This window comes from Camelus ferus, chromosome 25 (genome assembly GCF_009834535.1).
Source record: "Camelus ferus isolate YT-003-E chromosome 25, BCGSAC_Cfer_1.0, whole genome shotgun sequence".
In the NCBI taxonomy this organism is placed as follows: Eukaryota; Metazoa; Chordata; class Mammalia; order Artiodactyla; family Camelidae; genus Camelus; species Camelus ferus.
In genome coordinates, this window is record NC_045720.1 from 23,062,672 (window position 1) to 23,087,607 (window position 24,936).

Consider the following 24,936-nt stretch of genomic DNA (forward strand, 5'->3'; position numbering starts at 1 on the left):
AGAAGGGTCTTGCCAATGATTGAGATGGAATTTACCACTGTCCAGCAGGAGGATGATTCTGGAGTAAAAGCAATTTGTTTTAAAGGTAATAAGATTATTTTAATTATGTACCTGAGAATGTAGACTCATGTTCAGACACATTGCAAGTTGTTAATGAGCACCTAACTATCCAGATACCAAAGACATAAGGACGATGAGATTATTCTCATAGAGAAGACATCATCTAATATAAGAACAAAGTCTTCAAAACATGTTATTTCTTATCATTATCCTCCATAAAGCCTTCATCATATCAACTTGCAACCAGTAAAAGCAATTTTGTAGAGTAATAATCTAAGGTTTAACTGGAATAATGGGTCCCAGATTTTTTAAATACAACTTTCTAGGTACAATATCAGAATTATTGAAACAGGACACCTAAGGCTAGGTAGAGGTCAGAAAAGTTCATTGTGTGACTGTTTATTAATTTTTTGTTTAAACAAATCTTCAAAGGCTCAGATTAACCTCATTTTATTTACTTGTGACAAATTTATACATTTCTGATAATGCAGTAGGGAAAAGGAACAAAAATTGGACATATAACTGACATAGCTAATTAAGTAGATTACATTCCTTGGATTTCATCATAAATGCAAAGTACATATTTACTAATACCATGTAAGTTCATTTGATATTCTTAACTTATCTCTCATGAAATACAATAATAAAAAATAAAAACGATATTCTTAACACTTTCTCTGAGTGAACATTAAAACTGAGCCACCAAAACAAAAATGATCCTGGATGATAACTGCATGTAATACTCAATTGCAGTCATTCAGTTGAGATTATATAGAATTTTTGGAGTATCTTTGTATTTGAATTAATGAAAATAACATCATCAGATTCAGAAAATGAGTACAAAATCAAGATTGACCTAAAACAACAAAGCGGCCAGTTATTTTACCAGCAAAATGAGTTTATTCAGGAACAGCAAAGAATTGTAATGTGTGACATGCAATCCATGGTGAACCACAGGCTAGACTGAAAAGAACAAAGGACAGATGTGTTTCTTTATAGAGGAAACGGGGAAGTTGGAAGGGACTATTATAAACAAAGAGTCCTTTGGAGGAAACTGGGAGTTCAAAGTGTAGTGTCTTTTTAATTGGCTGAGTTTATTGGTTGAGTCTCATTGGATGGGCAGTCACCATGCAAGGAGAAATTCTTCCTCCTGCTGGGTAGCGAAGTAGTAACCTTTTTCCTGATGAAGATGCAAAGGTACATCTCTTTTTGTTAGGTCTGCAATTGATGTTGAATGGAAGGGTGTGACAGCTCCCCCTTCTGACCTCCCAACTCCATCTTTCTGGGGTTTTTTATTTATTTATTTATTTATTTATATGAAGTACAGTCAGTTACAATGTGTCAATCTCTGGTGTACAGCACAATGTCCCAGTCATAAATGTAGATGCTTATATTCGTTTTCATATTTTTTTCCATTAGAGGTTATTACAAGATATTGAACATAGATCCCTGTGCTATGCAGAAGAAACTTTTTTTTCCAACTCCATCTTAACTGAGGTTTCTGTTTATTAATTTTCACATCAATAAAAAAATAAACAAAAGACTCAACTACTGAGATACTTCAGTGACAAAAATTAATCATTTTCATTTTTGCATCCCATACCAATAGTTTAGAAGGAATGGAAGTATGTCTGCCCACCTCTGCTTCTTTTTAACTAAGCTGTGATTTCTAGTTTAACAATATATTTCTCTAACTGGCTTACATAATAGTTCACAACTTTGTCTCTAAAAATTTGCTAATAGTGTGGAGCAGATGACACTAGCAATGAGCATGGAATGCAGGGGGAGAGAGAAGCAATGGAACTTCCCAGTTCAAAAGCCAACACTCTAAAACTTCAGCTCTGTGTGTCTAAAAGATTTTGTGATCTCAATAGCTCTTTGCTGACTGTACACTCAAAGGCAGAATAAAATGTTTCATGTGTCAGTAAATTTCTTATGTACAGCAAGTTGCTCTGCTCTAAGTGGTCCTCTGCTCCTCATCTCTACCAAAAGAAATGGCTATGAAATTAGTAGTGAAATGACTTGTAATACTGCCAAAACTGTGGTTCATTTTATCCAAGCAAACAGCTTCTGCAAATATAAGTGAGCTCATGAAATGGAGGGGAAATGGATAAGGATAATGGATGCAATACCAAATAATCAATAAATATCAAAAGCTTAATTTACTGGTTACATGCCAAAACCCAGTCTAGTGATTTTGGCTCTCATGGGAGACTATCTAATATAATCAAAACCTTAATTTGTTTTTCAAGTATCTTTTGGGTAATTTTGCCAAACAATGTGGGATGAAAATATGAAGATAAAGAACTTTTTTCTCCTAGATGATATTTCGAACAGGTTGAAACTCAGGTCAGATTCTATAGATAAATTCTTGGCTCATGACTTCTCTACTAGAGATGAAGTAGGAAGGAGACTATATAGTGACAACCAAAAAGTAGGATCAAGATGGTGATCTCAGATCTTACAAAGGAGGATCCTAGAAGGTAAAGCAATTATTTATTTTTGGTTTAAACAAAAGACTTGGATAAATATTTAATAGATTATTGGGGGAACTGGAGCATGAAAAAAAAAATACAGCAAAGTCAAGTGTACAAATATGTAATTTTGAAATGCACTGGACATCATAACCTGATGTGTTTTCTTCATAATTAACATGAGATAGCAATAAATTTTACAGAAAAAAACTTCACATACAGATAAGTTTTGCAAACTGTTTTTGACCTAATAGTTTGCAGTAAGACAAGTAAAAAGTTCTCAAGGATTTTCTTTAGTGATTTCTATATGAATTTCCAAGAAGGCAATATGGAATATAAGCATTTCCAAATTTATTTGAATATAAAGTTTATTTATTACAAAGCACATCATTGGTCTAAATTTATTTGGACTTTAAGAAATGCTGAATTGGAGAAAAAGTGTATGAAATGGAGCCATCAAAAACATAAGGCATAGGAATAAAACCAGTTTGGCTTGCCTAAGCCCAGTTCTAGATTTTTTATATTCTCTAGCAGAAAATGTAGTAGTCAGGATTTAAAGTGAATCATGAGTAACTTCAGACAAAGTGCCTGCCACCGGTAACAAGAGAAAACCATTGAAAGAATAAATTTGATTCATTTATTGTTAGTCTTTCAGAAAATTGTTATCAAATAACTACATGTCAGACAGTAAGTGAGATGTTAGAGTTTCAAAGATAAATAAAATTAATAAGCCGTAATCTTTGTACACTGGGAACTCACAGTCTAACTGGGTGGGCAGGTAGAAGGAGGAGAGACATTTGAAGAGATAACTGCAATCAACAGTGTAGATTTCATGAAAAAAGAAGTCCATAACTGAAAGCTATGAACTATGTGTAAAAGTCACTAAAATAAGCTTTAAATACAAATCATTTTCAACAGTATACATTTTTATTTTGAAAAGACTGTAACAAGTGGAACAATCCTGAGTTACATGTGTTCCCCTGAATAAAATGGTTATTGTATCAAAATTAGACTTCCTTTGTGCACACTGCCAGTAATCTGTTTTATACTTGCAATAAAATCCTGTAAATCAAAATCAAGCTTCTTAACGTACCTTGGAAGGGACAGAATTACAAATATTGTACAAAGGCTAACAGCTGTTGCACCAGATTACCCTTCCTGAAAAATGTGATAATGCAGATCCTTTTCTTTCCTGACAGTCATTTAATAAAATAAAGTTCCCCAAGTGAGAGGTGCCTGCCAATAAAGCATGAAAAAAGGTGTTATGTACTCCAGCGCCTCTTTTTTGCTGTGTCAGGATCCATAAGGGAACATTCTAAAAATGACTTCCATAAATCCCTTTCTTTTGTTCACGTTTTTGCAAAAGTTTTTGTTCTGTGTGATCTTTTTTTTGGCTTGATTCAATAAAGTTATTTGATAGGTATACAATTTGTTCTCTCAGGATTATCTAAAGGGTGTCATCTATGTACTCTAGTCACAGTGTTCCGGAATGTGTCACCTAAAATAGATTAACAGCAGTTAGCTTCAATGGTTATGGATCTCACTTTGCATTCTGTCTCAAGAGAAGTTAAAGTCGAAAGCAGGAAATTGTAATTCTTGAGAAATGAACATAAGCTAGTTGTTGTGCTGAAGAGAGATTGCAGCAACTAATGTGCCCCATAAACACAAATAACTCAGTTCAGAATAAGACATAAAATTAACTAGTAATTTTGCTGTTAAGCAATGTAAGGAGAACATTTTGTTTAATGTTCTTCTATAATTCAAATATATAATTCTCAATGTATCATTGAGGTAAAATCCAGGACATGAAAATAGTCTTTGAAATTTCAGATGTTTAGAAGTTTTAAATCATTAGTGGATTTTTTTTTCATCTGTTCTTCAAAATTTTATCCCTTTGAAAGAAACCAAAAAGTTTTAAAACTTAAATAAAATAGAAATCCATTGATTCAAGTAAGTGGAAAAATCCAGAGCTAAAAATCTTTAGACATTACTGGATTCAAGAATTCAAGTTTTATATTAAAGGATCTGTCTCTCTCCATATATATGATTGAGTTTATCTTAATGGTAACCACAGTGACCCAAGACTCATTCTATTAATTAAACAACATACTGCAAAGAGAGTGACTTTTTCTTCCCCATCACTCACAAAATTTCCTAAGTGGACACTGCTTATCCCTGCTCAGATTGCTCCTGGTATCACTTACTGCTCTCAAAGGGGTGGAGCATTCTGATTGGCCAGCCCAGATCATGCTGCACCTCTTTAATAGAGAAAGAGAACGTGATCATTAACAAACCCACCGGAATCACATGGATTGAAATAAGGGCTATTTCCCAAAGGAAGGAAAAAGAAAAGTAGTGTATTTTTCCTATGTCTTACTTTCATAATACATCTTAAAAAGAATATAATTAAAAGGTAAAATAAGAAAAAATAAAGATAATTTCTCACGTCTACTGCCCTAATATAACTGTTACCATTTTCATCCACTCCCTTTCCAAAAACCATCCCATCGCTGGAATAATCATATCATAGATACAACTATATAGATGTTTTTTAATTTGGCTTTTATAAACATTTTTTATTGTGGTAGGAAGACTTAACATGAAATCTACCCTGTTAAATTTTAAGTGTATAATACAGTATTGTTAACAATAAGCACAATGTTGTACAGCAGCTCTTTAGAACTTATTTATCTGGCATAACTGAAACTTTCATCTGTTAAACAGCAGTGGGTCCCCTTCAGCCCCTGTTAACCACCATTCTGCTTTCTGTTTCTATTCGTTTGACTCTTTTAGATACCTCATGTAAGTGGAATCTTGTATTATTTGTCCTTTTGTGACTGGCTTCTTTTACTTAGCATAATGTCCTCCAGGTTCATCATGCTTCATCCATATGGCAGAATTTCCTTTATATCTTGGCTATTTTGAATAATACTTCAATGAATATGAGAATACAGATATCTCTTGAAGATCTTGATTTTGATTCCTTTAGCTATATACCCAGAAGTGGAATTGCTGGATCATACGGTTATTCTGTTTTGTTTTGTTTTTTTTAATTTTTGATGAGCTTCCATCCTGCTTTCCATAGTGGCTGTACCAATTTACATTGCTACTAACAGTGTACAAGGGTTACAGTTTTTCCATATCCTGTATAATACTTAGATTTTTTTAGTGTTAGATTTAGGTTTTAAATAAATAATAGCCATCTTAACAGATGTGAGGTTTTAATTTGCATTTCCCTGATGATTAGTGATGTTCAGCATATTTTCCTATACCGCTGACCATATGTATGTTTTCTTTGGAAAATATCTATTGAATAGCAGGAGACTTCAATACACCACTTTCGATAGAATATCCAGACAGAAAAATCAATAAGGAAATAGTGGACTTGAGCAAGTATTGTAGACCCAATGGACATAACAGACATACAGAACATTGCACCCAACAGCAGCAGAATACATAGTCTTCTCAAGTTCACATGATACATTCTTCACAATAGATAACCTATTTAGCCATAAAATAAGTCTTTCTTTTAACTTTATAGCATATAATTTTCCCCGTGTGTTAGTATTCAGGATTACTTAGTTTCCTCTTCTGATGACTTTTTAAATTGCTTGACATTTTTACTATATAATCTAATAATAAACATCATTGTATACCTATTTTTCTTCTCTTTTTTAATTTAGTTGTTTAGAATAAATTCCTCAAGATATATCTAATAGTCTAAAGCTTAGGAGAATTTTATGGTGATAGATGATTTTTAACAAAGTTTTATACAAAACTATCTAATAATCCATTCTGTAGTAGATTCTGTTGTTAGATTCTGATTCTTCACAGTGCATAATATTCTGATTACTGGTCATTATTTTCTGACTATGTTTTTAAAATAGGTTTAAATGTAAATTGAAATGGATTTAGTTAACATATTAGTGATTATCAGAACTTGAATACCTACTGTATGACAGACACACCTAATTCATTCTCTGAAGTAGTTTTCATTATTTCTATTTTACAGAGGAAAAAACTAATTTTCAGAGAAGTTATGGGAATTTTCCAGTTTTCAAAAGTAATGTGAATTAAAAGGTTGTCTGACTTAGATACCATCAACCTTTTCTCATTACTTCAATTTGTCCAAGACTTTACAATCCTGCACCAATATCAGTAAGAGATTATTTGGTCTTACACCACAAATATATGTTTGTGTAAATATATTATGTATAAATTTTATGCTTGTAATAATATATTATATATATCTTTAAAGAAAATTTAAAATATACCAACTTTAAAAGGTAACATACAAATAAACAAAAAATTTGGTATTTCTTTCTTCAACCCAGATCACCCTTCTTTGTGGCTTCCTTTGGCTGCTCCTCTTCTTACAGCTGCTGTTGCCTTGGCTCTAGCTAAGAGAATGATCTTAGCTTGAGGTATATAGATATTTAACTATCAGGGGAATTTCTTTTTCCTTCACTCAGATACTAGTCTACCTTTTACCTTGACCCCAAGTTTCTCTAATGGAACAACTAAACTATACCCAGGAGTCAGCACTCAGTATACCCCAGTCCCACAATGGAGTTCTTTCATCCCTCCTTATACTTAAGTCTGAATAACTAAAGCAGTACTTTGATTCCATTAGATCTGGAGCTCTATTTTCCATCCCAACTCCAGGGAGAAACTCTTTATGTAAATTCCAGAATGGTTTAACTCTAATGCCAATTGCTTGCCTACTCTGATTTACGAACACCTGTTGCTCTGTTTCTTCTCCCTTTCCACGATTTATATTGAATCATTGCTTAATTCTCCTTTTTTCTCTTAAATTCTCTTTCACTTAATTCTTAAATCATCTGGCTTACTGTGTTTCAGAGAAGAAAAAAATTTTTTTTTCCTATTTGTCTTAGATCCCCAAATTTGAATCTTTAACTTTCCACAATGACTAAAAGGGTTTTTTTGAGAAAAAGAAAGCATACATTTCTTATCACTTCCTCTTGCTACCAACGTGTATACTAATACTTCCAACAGATAGCTAAGGCAGAACCTTTAATAATCATAGTATCCTTCCTCCCTCTAGAAATCAGTATATTCAGTAGTGCTTAGTCTGTGACCTTTAACTACAGACTTTGGTTTGACTGTCTCATAACTGCCCAAGGGCCCAGGTAAAGAAGTGTGTGAAAAATCCATATGGAGTTATCTTACAACCTCTGTCCCCTTCTGCAGTGCATCTCCAGTATGAAACAATCTTATCTCATAGATGCTTTCATTTTGTCCTGGGTCCTTATGCAAAAAAGAAGAGTAGAAGAAACATTAACCATGAACTTCTCTTGTGATACACTGATTTGTAAAAGAAGTGGAAAAAAAAAAAAAAAAGAGTTATGTTTCACCATGGAAAAATATCTACATTCTCAAAAAACTCTTAATTTATCTGATGTGGTCTAGCAGGCCAAATCTCATTTTTGAAATAAATGTTGAAAGATATTAATGCTATTAAAAATTATATGTATTCAATTATTCTCAATACAATTTTATTATAGGAAAAATGCACTATTTAAATAAAGGGCTTTGTATAGGATTGTAGAGGAATTAAAATTTTAATATTTTATATAAATAATCATTTCCTTTTCTTTCCACAATGTCCACAAATGCAGTTAATATAGTTTTGGTAAAATAGTTTATTTTGCTGAATATTTTTAAATCTTATTTCTGTATTTATGATTACAGTAAAATGCACTTCTCTGATCACTTCATCACAAGGTCTCATATATACACTTTTGAAAAAATTAGATGAAATAAAAAGAGAATAAATTAATATTTTTCATGTTTACTCACACTTTTTAATGGATACTCATTGCCCAGTCAATAACCCCTACCATTCAAGATTTTACAAGTTTCCTTCTGAATTTACCTCTTTATTCTTTAGTTTATTTTTTAAATAAAACCTATGTTTTCAAGTCAGTATTCAGTATTGAAACAACTCAATATTCCCTGAAGCAACCACAAGCATTTCTACCTCTCTAGTGTGCCAACTTCAGCCTTTCCAAATTCTTCAAGATCTAATTTAATCAGTTTGGATCTTTGCTGAGTCACGTAACAATCTTAAGAACCTAAAGAATACTATGGCCTTTGTCACTGGAAACACACACACACAGAAGTATGCACAGCATACACGCAACATTTTGATTGCAAATATCTGAGATCTATGTTCTTTACATTCAGAACATCTAGTCTAACTGATATGTCAATTCTTCAATGAAAATTCATTTTTGGCAATGTCCTATAATGAAGAGTATATTTAGATACTGATCCAGAATCTCAGGATTTCCCAGCTCTTCAACTAACTTGGATAGGTCACTTCAGTATCTTGTGTCAGCTTTGAGTATAAAATAAGAGTTGGAGTATATTACTCATGAGTCACCATCCAATTTTGACACTCTTAACTTTGAGACCCATATTCAAAATTTGATCATGGGAAGCTGTGTTTCTGGTTGTCTCTGTATTTTATTCATGAATTAATTTAACTCATATTTATTGAGACTTGACTTGGTACCAACAATATAGTAAGATATTTTGATACTGAATGAGCTGTAAAAAACTCTAGAATTTATTAGAAGATTTTACTGAGCTCAAGATATATTCTAATCCATTTGCACCAAAGAGCAGACCTTATTATTTTGGCTGAGTACCAGAATCTAACTTCTTTTAGTTCCTACTTTCGTGGGTGGCCAATAAATCTTCAACAACCATCAACCTCTCTGTCACTGTTATGTGCTAAGCAGTTGAACTTAATCATAAGTACAAGTAAAACACCAAGGAAAATCTCTAATGATTTCTTAATTATCATTTTAATCATGTTTCTCAACCTTTATATTTTTAAGATTATGTGTTTACTTATTGTAAACTATCTGTATGCAGGAACAATTTTTTTTTCATCTTTGTATTCTATATGCCTTGCACAGAATTGGTGATCAATATGCATTTTCTGATTTGAATTGTATTATTTATCCAAAACAGGTCCATGTGAATTGCAGTGTCTCATATGTCATGGAGCAAGAATTACTACTGCAAATATGGGCCACCCAATTAAAACAGACCAAAGGAAGAAGGGTGAGTTACTCCTTATTATTTAGGCTACTTGCAACTCTACTCAGGTTGCTGTTTCTTAGTACCTAATAACAAGTTATGTCTGGAATAACTAATATATCATACACTTTACATATGTGTATTAATCATATTAGTTCAACAAATAATTATTGATTGCCTATTTTGTGGAAAAAAAGAGCTATAGAATTTGAGAATACAGAGAAAAGGCACCTTAAATTCTCAAACAACTTTCATTCCAGTGAAAGAGATAAGCAATAAACATGTATATAAATGGGCAAGATAATTTAAAATAGCATATATATGAAGAAAAATAGACACATATAGTAATACCACAGATTGATTGCACAGGAAAGGAAACTCTGAGGAGATTAACAGTAAGCTTAGAATTCACTGACAAAATCAGCCATGTGACAATTGAAACATGCTAAGTAAAGGGAGGACAAATGTCTTCAAGAGGCAGAACAAAGTACAGTATGGCTGAAATTTGATACTCTAAGAGCAGTTGCCGTAAATCACATTCAAAGAAGCGTGTAGGAGCCAGAAAAATGTGAACCCCTTTAGGAGAAATATGAATTCTGATTCATTGATATATAATCAATAATTCCATTTTATCTAATTTAACCTTCAATGTTGGGTGTTATTCTTCCCATCTCATAGAAAAGTAAATTTAAATTTAGGGACTTTGTGTAACTTGATCTGAGAGTTAATTGACAGAGTTGGTGTTAGAGAACAAGATTCCAGACCCCTTGTTCATCCCACTATACTATATGCCTTGATAGTGTTTCCCATGGCTTGAACATGGCTCATTTTAAGGACTGCAGTATTCTCTTTCTCCTGTGCAGTCCATCCCCAAAATTCTCCCTCCACACAAGTGTTCCAGTTAAATTTTTGAAACCTCCCCTAACTAATTTTTTGGTACCAATTGCCCCAATCTTCCCATCCTGCTTCCTCTAGGATTTTTAACTAAACCTGTTGATTCCTGAAATGTGTCCCTTAGATTTCATTTTAGCCCAGCCCTTTGCCTATACCAAGTGGGACAGTCTGTCTGGAATTCTTGATGTATAGCTAAAAAATGATTTAACTTCTCCAGAAAGAAAAAAAATTCTTTTTCAAAACAAAAAGAAAAAAAAATGTTACTAATACTGTTTTGGATTATAAAATTCAAAAAGTGAATAAGTCAAAAAGAAAGCAGAGAGCAAGAAAGAAATTTGTTACAAACAGAAGTTTCAAACAGATGGAATCTTTAATGAGTAGGATGATAGAATCTAATCAAGTTTTGCTAAACAAGATTGAGTGACTGAAAAAACAAACTTGATTGTTTTGCCAGACTCCAGGGTCAGTGAATTCTGAAGGAGAAGATGATTTTATTGCATTTATGGAATTACTGGATTCCTAAATTACTGGGGACTAATGCTGAGAATGATCAGATTAGAGTAAAAGGGCATTTTAGATGCTATGGAGAACTTTAATAATGTAACAAGCACTTCCAACATTTAAAATCTCTGTTAACAAAAAGAGTACATGGATGTTTCCAAAAAGGAAGATAGATAAAACCACTTTTTAAAATTATTATTCATTTTCCAATCTTATCAGAGCAGGTAAATGAAAGATAAATCTTCTACTTATTTGCTTTGAAGGAAACAGCTATATTAAACAAACACCTGAGGGAAATCTTTTTTTTTTTAACATTTTTTATTGATTTATAATCATTTTACAATGTTGTGTCAAATTCCAGTGCTGAGGGAAACCTTTAACTAAAAGTTTCTGCATTTGTTTCTGTTGCACTTTGCCAAGACCTACAATAAGATTCAATAACAATGGAAAATATTAAAAAATGGCATTGGTCCAAATGATCATCTATTCAAAATATTAACAATTATCTCATATATATCACTCATTAAGTGCCAGGACTTTGGTTTTTTTCTTTTTTGTTTTTTGTTTGTTTTTACATATATCAATTCATGTTAATCCTCACAATTTTTTGAGGTGAGCATTATTATTAATTCCATTTTACAAATGAAAAAACTGTGTCACAGAAATGTTAAATACCTTGCCCAAAGTTAGATGGTAGTAAATATGGATCTTAGATTTAAACCCAGGAGGTCTAACTCCACATTCTGTGTTTTTAACTACTATATTTTACTGTATTTTATATACACAAAGTATAATATACCTACTATTATAATATAACCACTATATTTTGTCACAGTGCAAGGGGATCTTGAGATTAAGCAACACATATGACTGGTAACATAAAATGAAAACATCCATTACTCAATTAGCTTGACTTTAAAGCAACTTTGCTTGCTCACATATAGCCTCAATCTGTCCTCTCACACTAACTGTAACCGTCATTCAAGCCTTGTGGAGTTATTCTGCTCTCTTTCACCAATCTTTACTTCTGCTCAAGTCAAAACCCGCCATTATTTCTGTTATCCCTCTGGTCATCCTAAGGAGCAAAGGCCTATTCCACTGACCAAAAGATTTATTTTCTCAAATAAATATTGACATAACCAGAAGAATTTGAGGAAGTTTTGCAAACTAATTGCAAAAAATGAGCCTGCTTAGCGATGTCCACATCAACCTTTAAGACACACATTTCTAACAAGTCCCCTTAGACTTCCTACCAGGTCACTGCTTCCATCCTTCTATTATCCCTAATTACAATCCTGGGTGCAGATTTCTCTTTCTCTCTAGCAGCTTCTATAAGTCAGTGACCATATAGCTCAGGATAATATTTTAGAGGCCTTTTCATACTTACTTAATATGGCCCTTTTGATATTGCTATTGTGTTTCAGTAAAATCATCTTAACACCTTCATCTTCACAAGAGCATCTTCCACTTTTATTTTTTATTTTCAAGAAAACTGTTCCTTTTAATATCATCTTTTTCCTTAAATTATCTCCATTTCCTACTCTACCGTTTCCCACACTCCAGAAAGAAAAGTCAGATTATGAAACTGGGAAATTCTGCTAGAACCTTGGGCTTTTTGAAATTTCTACATCAGTCATACAAACTTTTGCTCACCCTCATTTCAGCCAAAGCTTAATGGTTTTAGTAACCAAGTCACAGTTTTCCTCTTTAGTCCACCCTCACCGTGTTTTTCTACAGCCTGGTCTCTCATTTCCTTACCATCTTCAACTTTAGGACTCTGCTTCACCTCTCCTCAGCTTTATAAAACAACAAGCACAGCCTCAAAACAGATCTTGTAAATCATTCAGAATGCTTGCAATTCCAAGATCAGAAACTCTAAAATTTCTTCTTCTAAACATACTCTGACAGCCGCTCACTTACCACAATTCTCCTGTTCTTCTGGAATCTGCTCCAAATAATGTAACTCATTTTCACAGAAATTTAGAATTGCAAATGCTCATCCCATCTTTAATGAAGAATGTCTAAACTACTCTTAAAGATGGCCATCTTGACTCTGCTAATCATACTCAGGGATAAAGAGATCAGCACTTCTTGACGATGTTAAGAGGTGATTAATTTAGATTTGTAGAGACAAATTCTATTTTAACTTAAATTCATCTGTTGGTCTTAGTTCTCAGCTTCAAGGCAATACAGAATTCATTTGTTCATGGTCTCAAACAGGATATCTTCAAATACTTAAATTAAGCCTTTTTTATTGACTTCATCGTTTTTATCTTTGTTGTATTTACTCTGGCCTAATCAGATGTGGAGATGTATTTACTGTCCTGCCTTCAGTGTTTGGAATACTGCCTAACACAGTAGATACTTAATAAAAACGTATTAAATGAATGAATGAATAAACTAAAGAGTATATCCTAGATGTGCTATATTTAAATCAGAATATAATGGAGTAATTATCACTGTGCCTGGACACTATGCTTTTGTTTACAAAGCCAAATATTGAATTAATTTTTATAATAGCCTTATTACAGAAGTCTCTAGGTTTTGGCTAGGCTGAAGTCTCTAGGTTGTTGTTTCCTGAAGTCTCAAGGATTTCACTAGGCTGGATTTGTTTCATTACTAATTACTTTTAATTGTACCTTCATCCTCCATGTACTTATTATGCATTTAAAAAAAAAATCCAAGTGTCATTTTAAGAGTTTTCCTCTTTTATTTTCTTAGATGTTCTCCATCTTATTATTCAAAATCTTTCTAAACTACAGTGCTGTCGTGCATCACATTAGGGATTCTTTTCCAGTTTTGTGTCATCCACCTATTTGATTCAAATGACTTCATGGGCATATGGTAAAGAGAATCGCTGTTTATTGTGTCTATATTCCAAGCATTGTGCTAAAAAATTTGCACAGTTTTTCCTAACACATCTGCTCTCTCTGCCATCTTTCCAGAAGTTCCACCCATGCTTTTGATAAGCTGCCATGTATGTCTTTATATAAGCACTGATTAAAACAGGACAGTTCTGCACAATTCTACAAGATATCCATCCCAATCAGTGATTCAGACATTCATTGATTCAATAAATAATTAATGAGCACCTACTGTTGTTACCAAACCAGACTTGAGTCCGCTTGCGAGCTACTGACACCAGGTTGTAGTGAAGGAAAGTACAGTGTTTACTGCAGGCACCAATCAAGGAGTCCTGGTAGCTAGTACTCAAAAGGCCCAAACTCCTCTATGGCTTTGAAGGAAAGTTTTTTTTGTTTTTTTTTTTTTTAAAGGCCAGGTGAGGGAGGGAAGTTGTGGGGTGTGTGATCAGTTTGTGGACATTCTTCTGATTAGCTGATGGTGAGGTAATCCAGAGTCAACATCATCAACTTTCTGGTTTCAAACTATCTGTGGTCTATGTGCTTGTGGCCAGCATACAGTTAACTCCTTACACCTGGTAGGGGTTTCAGTATCTGCAAAACAGCTCAAAGGGCATGGCTCAGAATAGTATCTATAGCTTTTGAGGAGGAACTAAAGGTCCTCGACTTTGTTTAATGGCTAAGCAGTTATTATTTTGTCTTGCTTGATTGTTTTCCTTTATTTCTGCATGATCTCACTTCTCTGATTAAGTTTATTCCTTGGAACTTGGGAAAGGCCTGGGAGGCCAATGTTTTCCAACAGACAAGAAGCAGGTGGAAGACATGGGTTGGTCTGTCCCAGGAAGGCTCCGTGGGATCCTGCTCAGTTACACTATGTGCCAGGCACTGAAAGTGCCTGGTGCCAAAATTATTACATTAAAAAAATCCTCACCCTTGTAAGGGAGACAAATAAATATATAATATAGTGCCAGATACTGTTAAGTTTTACACTGAAAAATAAACTATGATGTGAAAGTTAATTAAGGGAAACCTCATTAAAATGGAGTTGGAAGGCCATGAGGGGGAGATCTCATACACATACTTGACTTCAGTACAAATCCCAACAGGAAAAAAGATATGTTGCATCTCCAGCAGGAAGTGACACTACTTTACAATCTACCACCAGCAAAAGGAAGGTTTTCTCCTTTCCTAGCAACAGCTGAGCCAGTGAGAGACTGTCACAACTCAGCCAATAAAAAGCCACTATGCTTCGAATTTCCAGTTTCCTCCAATGAAATTCTGTTCACAGTAGCCTCTCCCAACTTCCCCTTCTCCTCTATAAAAGAGTTTCCTCTGTTTTTTTAAATTTTGTTTTTTATTGAGGTGTAGTTGATTTACAATGTTAGTTTCAGATATATAGCAAAGTGATTCAGTTATACATATACATACATATATTTTTTTCAAATTCTTTTCCATTATATGTTATTATAAGAAATGGAATATAGTTCCCTGTGCTATACAGTAGGTCCTGGTTGTTTATCTGTTTTATATATAGTAATGTGTATCTGCTAATCCCAAACTCCTAATTTATCCCTCTCCCACCCTTTCTCCTTTGGTAACCATAGTTCGTTTTTTATGTCTATGAGTCTATTTTTGGTTTGTAAGTAAGATTGTATCATTTTTTTTAGATTCCACATGTAAGGGATACTGTATTGATATTTGTCTTTCTCTGTCTGACTTCACTAAATATGATCATCTCTAGGCCCATCCATGTTGGTGCAAATGACATATTTCATCCTTTTTAATGGCTGAGTAATATTTATCAAGATGTGATATATATATCACATCTTCTTTATCCAGTCATCTGTCAATGGACATTTAGGTTGTTTTTATACCTTTGCTATTATAAGTAGTGCTGCTATGAACTGCTATGAACATTGGGGTGCATGCTTCTTTTTGAATTAGGACTTGCATGTGGATTGCCATAGTTGTGTGTCCTGAATTACAATTCTTTGCTGGTCCTAAATAAACCCATTTTGCTGGTACAATAGCTGCCTTTTTTATTGTTTTAGGTTAACAATGGCAATATGATTTGAGTGTGAAGGTATCTATTTTAAATAAGTGGTAAGAGAAGACCTTGCTAAGGTAACATTTGAGCAGACATTTAAAGGAAGTAAAAGAAAGCCATGATAAAAATCTAATTGAAGAGAGGCAGCGAGGCTTTGGGATAAAATTTTTCTTAAGTTTTCTCAAAAACATCAAGAGAGCTTGTGTGATTGATTCAGAGTGATGTCCTTAATGAAACAATCTATTATTCAACATCTTGAATACAACCTGCCAAGTAGTCACTTAGTCATATTATCTTGCTAGTACCTAGTTCATATTTCTTCATTTTATGATCAGAGAAACCAAGAGAAGTAATGGTTTCCTTAGCTTCCTCAGATTTTCCTTCTCATTCTGATAAATTTATTCAGAATTGACCACACAGAGAGTGGTATAATGCTACCAGATTTAGATTTAGAAGAATTTTCTTCATTGACGTTCATTAGCTCTAAGAAATTAAATAGCAGTGTCTCCATATGTCAGTTCCTTCACCTGTAAATTGGAGATAATAAAACAATTTCCTGCAGAGACACTTGTATTGACGTTAGAACACCTCTTTCTCTCGCTCAGTATTCTTCCCTTTTAATCTATGTGATTCTTACATCAAAATAAACATTGTCTTCTGTAGCACTGCGACTCCAAGGTCCATGCCCGTGCATGTATTCCAGTGTGCCTGGAATACTTTCCCCTCACCTTATCTCCTTCTCCTTTTGGTAAATGCCTACGTATTTTTCCATACATAGCTCAAATGCTCACTCCTCTGCTACACCTTATTTGAGTTTCCTAGGCGGTGGATGTCACCCTATTAACATTTCCATAGGACTTTATAGATATGTTTGCTATTATATCTTATTTGTCTTTCCGTTGGGACTGAGAGATACTTGAAGTCTGGAACTATTAATTATATATATGTGTGTCACCTTAAAACAACCCTAGAATTAAGTGGGATATAAATAATATGAAATAAACATACATAATTTATAATCATACTTGCATATTCTCTCTCTAGAGTGAGACTGTTTGGTAATATATTTGAGGTCCTAGGCTTTAGAGCAAGCTTTACTGGTTTTTTATTCCATCTTTACCATCTCAAAGTTGCATTACCTAGGAAAAGTCACTTAATATCTCTGAGCCTCATTTCCTCAGTCTTTGACATTGGTTTATAATGATTCCTACATCTCAGCATTGTGGTGAGAATGCAGTGAGTACCTACAGAGCACTTAGTTATTTAAAATCTTAGATATGATTCCACTTCTTCTTCATATGTATTTTCTCTTTGTGTCTTGTACATATTAAGGGATCACGGGCATTCACTAGTGCACATAGCAGAGTCTGCAACATAGAAGATAATCAATAAATGTTGCTGAATGATGAATGAATTGATGAATCACTACCTTTCTAAAATGAATTTCATGAAAGTTTTACTAAAGGGAAAACTAAAAATACTAGATATAAAATAACTCATCTGAGAATACAAAACCAGAAGTAAAAAACAAAACAACTTTTTAAAATTTCTAATTTCACAAAGTACTTACTACATTGCATTTTCATAGTTGAATCATTTGGTTATAAGTAAGTGAAAGTAAAGAGAAGGAATGAAAGGAGGAAGATTAGGGGAAGGAGGAAAATATATTCAGCTTAGTAACAGTTTATTAACCAATTGGAGCAACATTAGAAGTTTTGCTGACTCTTAACCAAATTCATATTTGTGATCTGACTTATAATTATCCCCTTGACTCTTGCCACTTCCACACCGCCCTCATTTTTTACTGCATCCAAGCATACATGCTACAGTATTCCAAATAAAATGCACTTGGCATTATTTCTTACCTTTTATTCTGTGTAATTCAAAGAGAACTGCATTAAATATAGTTTAATTAATACTTATTGAGAGCTCCTAAGGTGCATTCATTTACTAAATGAAGAATGATTTGTTTTTATTTCATATCAACATGACATAATTTAATCTGGAAGTGCAGTTGAAAGCATCTACAAGTAGTAATTAAAGAAGAATGAATGTATTACTGATCATGCAGGCCTTTGCCATTGGAAGGGAGAGACTTGGATGGCACATGTAATCAGAAGTGAAAAAAAGGGTTGGTTTATTTTTCCCTTTATGTTCTGAATCCGAATTTAATGGCTTGAAAACTAATATAAGTTAATGAGAATTTCACAGGAGAGATTCTGTATAGTGTGTCTGCTAACAATGGAAACATTGTGAACTGACCCAAAAAAAGTAGGAATATACTGAAATATAATGAAAAATTTTAGCAGCTTGAGTAAAGAAACCGTTTACACAGCCAAAGATTTTTATCATAAGTAATGAAATAAAGCTTATACTGACTTTTACTCCCTGAGCAGATCACTGACAAAAGACAGATCACTAGCGAAAGAAACTGAAGAAAACTAGAATGTCTTTCAGGAGACCTACAAAGAATAATTCTACCAGCCAAGTTAAAATCTCCTTGGCAGTTATGTTGTCCCATCTTTTTTACAGCTTTAGTATGTGAATTACCTTCAGTGAAACAAGCTACCAGCAAAGGAAATTTTTGGAACAAAAGCAATAGGAAAGATATATTGGTTATGGCAGAATAAAGGACTATATAATACCAACGTATCTGTTAGAACATGCTTTGTACTTAGGATTCCATAAGCAGATGGACACTGAAATGTTTTACAAGGACAGACCAGGCAAAAATGTCACCAGTGTCCACTGCTAAGCCAACCATCTCTGAGCATAATAATAATGACATATCTGATATTATTTTTCAGTAGCCTTTTAATGTATTCCAATGTCATATTTCACAGAACTAGAACAAATAATTGTAAAATTTGTGTGGACCACCAAAGATTCCAAACAGCCAAAGCAATCTTGAAAATATGAGCAAAGCTGGAAGTATCACTTTCCCTAACACCAAACTATACTACAAAGCTATAATAACTATAACAGTATGGTACTGGCATAAAAACAGACATACAGATCAATGGAACAGAATTGAGAGCCCAGAAATAAATGCACATATATATGGACAATTAATGGTTTACAACAAAGGAGCAAAGACCATGCAGTGGAGAAAGGAGAGTCTCTTCAGTTAATGGTGTTGGGAAAACTGGACGCCACATGCAAAAGAATGAGTCCAGACCACTATCTTACACCATATGTAAAAATTAACTTAAAATGGATTAAAGATATGACTATAAGACCTGAAATCATAAAACTCTCAGAAGAAAACAAAGGCAGTAACTTCATTAATATTGGTATTAGCAATGTTTTTGTAGATCTGACTTCAAAAGCAAGGAAAACAAAAGCAAAAATAAACAAATGGGATTACATCAAACTAAAAAGCTTCTGCATAATGAAGAAAACCATCATCAAAATGAAAAGGTAATCTACTGAACAGGAGAAGATATTTGCAAATCACATATCTGGTAAAGAATTAATATCCAAAATATATAAAGAACACATACAACTCAACAACAAAAAAACAAACCTGATTTTAAAATGGGCAGATGATGTGAATACACATTTTTCCAAATAAGACATACAGATGGCCAACAGGCAAGTGAAAAAATATTTAACATCACTAACTATTAGGGAAATGAAAATCAAAACCACTGTGAGATAGTACCTCAAACCTATTAGGATGGCTTTTAGTGAAAAGACAAAAATAACAAATGTTGGAGAGGATGTATAAAAATGGAAACTCTACTACACTTAATGGGACTATAAATTAGTGCGTTTACTATGGGAAAAAGAAGTATGGAGATTCCTCAAAGAATTAAAAATAGAACTACCATATGACCCAGCCATTCTACTTCTGGTATTCACCTGAAGAACATGAAAACACTAATTTTCATAGCCTGCATACACCAGGGTCAAAATAGTTAATCAATACATCTCAGATTGCAGCATACTAGAGAAATCTGAAGAGTGTGTGTAGCACAGTAAGTATCCTAAAGTCAATGACTTCTACACAGCAGGGGAGGCTTTCTCAGGTGATGACCAACCTGAAAAGCTATTCACTTAGAGCCAACATCCAAAACAACCCAGATGACCCTTCCCCTGTTAGAGAAGGATGTCACTCCTGGCTTACAGATAGGCATTTTGCACAACAACTATTAAAAGAAAACATTTTTTAAGTTGCAGCCTCCCAAATTAGAAATAGTGAGAGCCAGAGCAACTGAACTCCATGAACGTGGAAGGTATAGTTTCAGAAAATACAGATAGAGAAAGGGAGGCTCTCTGAAAGTAGTTTGAGCCCTGGAACAAAGATGAGTCCATTTAGATTCAACAGATATGACATAGGAGCAGCATAGGGCACTGAAGATCAACAGGACAGCAAAAGAATAAGACTTTCTGAAAAAGATTAGGACATTTGCCAGAAATGGCCCATCTTTACTGTTGAGGTAAAGAATATACATTATGTAATTTTAAACATACATGTTTAAATTAACTATATTAAATTATATGAAGAAAATTCAACATTTAGGAATTATTAAAGAAATTATTCCAGAACACTAAGTGAGCAAAGAAATCATTATTCTTTAAGGATCAGTGTTATAGTAAGCATATTTCTCCCTAGGTAGCACAGAACTGCTTTTTGGTCTACAACATTAAACTTTGTGAACTCAATATTACTATGCCCATATTACAGATAAAAAAGGAATTTGAGGCTCAGAACTAGGACTTGAAGTCAGATCATTTGAGTGTAACTCAGTATGTATTTCTTATATATAGCTGTCTCCTTTTGGCATTCTGCAATTAAAGTCCTGATAATTATTTAACAGAATGCTATAGCATAATCTGGAGGCAACATGCTAAAAATTACCCATTGCAAGTACTCTAAACAAGTCTACTTTTAAGACAAAATTACACCCTGTATGCTTTTGCAGCAGTATTTCAGCAAATAACCTCTTAGTTGTATCCACATTCATGGGATAACGTCAATTTTGGCAGCAGCATTTTGAACACAAAGAGAATGTAGCTTCTTAGGGATGTTCAGAGAAAAATTGTGAATTACACTGCATTATATATTACAAAAATGTAGGTGAGTATTTTTAGATGAATAACCCCACCATTCTGCATAACCTATGGTTTACTGTATTTTCTTTCTTTCTACTATTGCACAAAGATACAGTACAGAGTTTAGAGGTGAAAGATTGAGTGGACTAGGGCATGAGTATCTAAGGGCAACTGTGTCCTTCTCATATGAGGCAGTAGTGGGAAGAATTTTCAATATGCTGCCCCTTCTAGGTCAACTTTTGTGCCAGGAAGTTGTGCCATGGCTACGTCATGGTTTGGAGAGGTGCACAGAGCAACTAGGTTACCAACCAATGGCAAAGATAGAAAATTACAGTTTTGGTATATACTTTAGAATATTAGCTTGTTGTCTATCTAGTAATTAACTTAAGAATATTTAATTTATTAGCCTATTAAATATGAAATAAGATATATAGTAGAATGTCACCTGTTTTAATTATTCAAAGGAAATTATATTCAATTACATAATTAGATTGCATCTATGACTTACATTATAATGCTTTTGCTAAGGTTTTCATTATAGAATTTATCACTCTATTTTGACAAGCAATAGTGTCTTATATATACACTAATAGAAAGGTAATATGAACAGTCTTACGGTTACCAGGGAAAGGGGGTGGGCAGGGATAAATTTGGGAATTTAAGATTTATAAATGATAGCCACTATATATAAAAACAGTTTTAAAAAAAAGTTTCTACTGTATAGCACAAGGAACTATGTTCAATATCTTGTAATAACCTTCAATGAAAAATATATGACAACGATTATATGTATGTACATGCATGACTGAGACATTGTGCTGTACAGAGAAATCGACACATTGTAACTGATTATTTTACTTCAGTAAAATAAATAAATAAATAATGAAAATAAAAATAAATAAAAATATTTAGCTTTGAGGGAGAAGAGTGCCAACCATCAAAGTTGTTCTCTTCAAATAGTTGGAAAAAAAAAAGATAATATGAACTCTGTGGGACAAAAATAATGAGCCTGTGGTGTGAAAGCAGGTAAATCATGCTGGAGTATCTCATTAGTGACCTTTGAAAACCAGTGAGCAAAAACTACTGTGGAAGAAAGAGCTAGATAGCCCATTGTTTATCACTAAAGAATCCAATAAATAGCCTTAAGGGAAATCATGTACCCAATAAGCAGAACATTCTCCTTGAGGACTAACCAGACTAGCAATTATTAACACATCATACTGTGAAAAAAAATGTGAAGGATGGAAATCCATACATCTTCATGTACTTTTCTCATCTCTTTCCATTCTCAGTCAAAATCACAGAGTAGAAATAAAGGAGTCCAGTAGTCTGAAAGTCTGTCAGCAGGCTTTGAAGGGAGTAGTTTATAAAAGAACAAATGAAAATTAGTCACTGATAAAGAAGATGAAACTATAAATTTTGAAAGAATACTGCGAGGTCTGACCATTTTAGATTGAGGACTATGCTCTCTGCCTGTGTAGGAACATAAGCAACTCAATTCCCCAGCCAGTTAATAAATTCATTTTCACCGGCTTCTCCCTGAACTAAAAGTCTGACAGCAGCAGCAGTCCCTGGGGAGTTGCAAGTGGCTCTCACTCTCGGAGATAAAAACTATCCTCTTGATCCTTGTTTTTGTTTTCATTTGCTTTAGAGATGAGCCCTATATCTGAGAGGGTGTGCAGAATTTCCCAAGTGCCATCATCTGGGTATTTTCAATTTTTGAGTCTAAGAAGATAAATATTCACACAGTCTTGATCACTAAGAAGAATTCACCAGAAATTCTCAGAAATAACCATAATGTTAACATTTAAAACAAGACTTGAATATTTCTAGAAAATTATTCTCCTAGGTCTATGTTCTTCCCAGTCAAGGCAAATCTTTTGAGTTTATCAAAATCTTGTTCAGCTTTTCTGCCCACAATTATGCTTAGTGATTCCTATGTAAGAGAAGGGAAATGTCATGTGAGAATTATTTGGGGAGGCAAACACAAGTAATGACGAGAATGACAAAACTTGAGGTACATTTTTTACATAAGCATTCCAAACTTTTCCATGTGGCTTGTGACTTAAACGAATTCTTTGAATTTAGTTATCCTGGGTTAGATTATCATATGGTCTTCAAAATCAGTATTTATATATGTTTCCCATCTTACAATACAGCTCACTTTTTTGTGTGTGTTTATTTCACAAAAATGCTATACAAATTAAAGAGATCAAATGCATAGTATGTGTGGTGCTTATCAATTTAGAAATCTATTCAACTACAATGTCATGTCTTGACATTTCACAGAGTTTGTAGCAAAACCATGAGGACACACCAAAAAAAAAAAGTGACTATTTTTAGATCTTAGAAAATCACTTTTAAAAGTGGCTTCATTTCATGAAATATATTATCTTCAGCTCCCTTGTTTCTTATGACACTGGGTATATTTTTTATTAAGGTGGCTACAGAAATGCTGTTCTAGCTAGAATCTGGGGTTTTGTGTTTTTATTATGTGTGAAGCTAGAACATAAGGCACACAAAGGAGAACATTCATTGTTCACAATTCTAACAGCATCTTTTGATGAGGGTGGTGTTCTGGGAGTCACTGAAGGCTGTTCAATTGATCTGGGTTGTCCGCATTCACCTGGGAATGCAGGTTGTCTATAAATAATCAGTTGGACTACAAGAACATTTTCTTCTCCAAATGACACCTCATAAGAAGGAAAATAAAGAGTGAAAGGGCCATAGCTCTCCTTCATTTTTTAGTGTCAATGCCTTTACTTAAATTACCTTATTTATTATTCACAAGGTCGGTGTGAAGTGGACACTGTTGTTATCCCATCTGGTGAGAAAACTGTTCATAGATTTACCCAAGGCCACACCTGAAAGGAGAGCTTGGAACAACATACTCCAGCCCACTGTACCTCACCACTTTTACTTCATTTCATCAAAGGCAAACCCATTTGTTATCATCTTTCATAGAAACCCTTTCAATTTCAGTCTCAAATATGTATTTGAGAGGATTCTGGAAAGACCGCAGGGCTGGAAAGACTAGGAATCTATCTCTCCACTCAGACAACAACTACGTTGACAGAATCTGACAGATACAAACTTTTGAACTGTGGAGTTCATTGAATGCTTGCAAATTCCAAGGGAAGGTTTGGGCAGTAAGCTGTAGTTACTTTCAGTCAGTTTCAGCTCTTAGAAGTTACCGCAGTAAGCTGTAGTTACTTTCAGTCAGTTTCAGCTCTTAGAAGTTACCCATCTCACTGCCCAGTCTCATGGTCGGCATCTGTGCAGGTATTCCAGGGGCAGCTCACATGCAGCTTATAGGAGCCAAGATGGGCATAAAGGACACGTCCTCCAAATATCGGGGATTTGTGCTCTGATTGCTGCTTCTAATTTCAGAGGTGCAGACAAAGAGGCAGGAAATTGTTGCAAGCCTTTCCTCTCTGGCTGAAGTGAATTCCAGGGGATTTAAAAGCTGGAGATTTCATACTTCTTAATTTCAAAACTAACTACAAATTTACAGTAATCAAAAGAATGTGGTACTCATACAAAGATAGACACATAAACCAATGAAATAGAACAGAGAACCCAGAAATAAACACTCACATGATTTTGAACAAGTGTGCCAAGACCACTCAATAGGGAAAAGACAGTCTTTTTAACAAATGGTGCTGGGGAAACTAGATGTCCACATGCAAAAGAATGAACCTGGACCATTATTTAACTTCATATAAAAAATTAACTTAAAAGTATCAAAGACCTAAATGTAAGAGCTAATACTGTAAAACTCTTAAAACACAGGGCAAAAGCTTCGTAGCATTGGATTCAGTTATGATGGATTAGGAAACAACAATAAAGGAACAGGTAACAAAAGAAAATATAGACAAATTGGACATCATGAAAATTTTAAAATTTTATGCATCAAAAAACACTGTTAACAGAGTAAAAAGACAGCCAACAGAATGGAAGGAAATATTTG

At 33.8% G+C, this 24,936-nt stretch overlaps 1 long non-coding RNA gene across 1 annotated transcript; it reads right to left on the reverse strand.

Annotated features, from left to right (window-relative positions):
* Positions 1-5,156: 5,156 nt before the first annotated feature.
* LOC116659763 lies at positions 5,157-24,035 on the reverse strand. Its single transcript, XR_004315102.1, has 3 exons — positions 24,026-24,035; positions 7,274-7,281; positions 5,157-5,247 (listed from the first exon to the last, which is right to left on the reverse strand). It is a non-coding gene; the product is annotated as an uncharacterized LOC116659763 (long non-coding RNA).
* Positions 24,036-24,936: the final 901 nt, after the last annotated feature.